Source organism: Elephantulus edwardii, unplaced genomic scaffold (assembly GCF_000299155.1).
Source record: "Elephantulus edwardii isolate Elephantulus edwardi_28Jun2011 unplaced genomic scaffold, EleEdw1.0 scaffold00070, whole genome shotgun sequence".
NCBI classification, from domain to species: Eukaryota; Metazoa; Chordata; class Mammalia; order Macroscelidea; family Macroscelididae; genus Elephantulus; species Elephantulus edwardii.
In genome coordinates this window covers 15,477,531-15,478,999 of record NW_006399820.1, presented here as the reverse complement: position 1 = coordinate 15,478,999, position 1,469 = coordinate 15,477,531, and positions in this window count along the sequence as shown.

The window sequence follows — 1,469 nt, the reverse complement described above, 5'->3', positions numbered from 1 at the left end:
TAGCCAAGTGACTGAAAGAGAGGCATGCTTGTTTTGATTCCTAGGGAAGATCATCCAACAGAATGTGTAAATGATCAAACAACATCATTAGTTGTTAATCTTCAATCTTGCTGAAGATTATTCAATAGCATAGCAATCCACCAATAGAGAACGTCAAGAATTTCAAGCTAGAGCATTGCATGAGGGCTATCATTGCCGATGGCAGATCATGGCTAAAAACAGTCATCACCTGGCCTACTTTTCACAGCTGATATTGAGCTTCTCCAACAATTTTCTCCACAGATGTAACCAATCTGATACCTGTGTAGGCTGTCAGGTGAGATCTACGTGTTGTCGCTTGTGGGTTTTTTTTTGTTGTTGTTGTTTTGTTTTGTTTTTTATAAAGGGTATCTGAAACGAATGTCTCCAGCCTAATTTCTGTGAAGGTAAGTCCACGTTTCCTGACTACTGACCCACCTTGCTTGTTTCCGACTTTTGCCTTCCAGTCAACCATTATTATTAATTCATCTAGATTGTATATTTGAGAAATTTCTGATTACAACAGTTGGTAGAAGTCGACTATTTCCTTTTCTTTGACACTGCTTGTTGGTGGATAAATTTGAATGTTAGTGGTATTAACAGATCTTCCTTGTATGTGTATGGATATTACCTTGTCACAACATTGTTTTTAAAGATGGATCTAGAAATAGTCTTTTAACGATGAATGCAACCCAATTTTTCCTCACCTTTTAATTTACAGCATAGTAATCATGTGATTGCTTGATTCAAAATGTCCTATGTAAAACCATTTTTCATTTCACCAATGCCTAGTATGTCAATATTTATGTGTTTTATTTCTTCCTAGGTGCTCCATAAATATTTACTGGAGAATTGTTTTGACCTTTTTTCTTTGAATCTAATGTTGTTATTGCTGTTAAGTACCATCGAGTCGAGCACAACTCAGAGGAACTAATAAAATCTATAAAGAAAGAAAAAAATTTCAGAAAGTCCCTATAAGTGTTATAAGGCATTGGCCAAGGATATTTTAGGTACAGCATGCAGTATGATCAAAATTTCTGGTCTAAGGTGTCTTGTGGAGCTGGTCTGGTGGCTTTAGTGATAAGAAATTCTGTTACCAATATGTGTTTGAATCCATCACGCTTTCGTGAGAGAAACATGAACAATCTCCTCCTGTTTGATTTAATGCCTCTGAAAATCCGCTGGAGGATCAGCTACGGGTCAGTTCTGACTTGAGGTACACAATAGTAACAACAATGTATCTTACATTTCACTCATTAAACATTTATGGAGCACCTACACTGTGGGAGTCATGGTACTCGGCCTTTAATATACTTAGAGAAAGCTTTGAAGGAAGAAATCTATTAAATAAATGCATGAGCCCTTCAGATATTTTACAGCTGTGCAAACAGAAAATTGCCGTATAATTAATGGGATCAACTTTACAGATGACTGGATCAAGTAAGTCGATA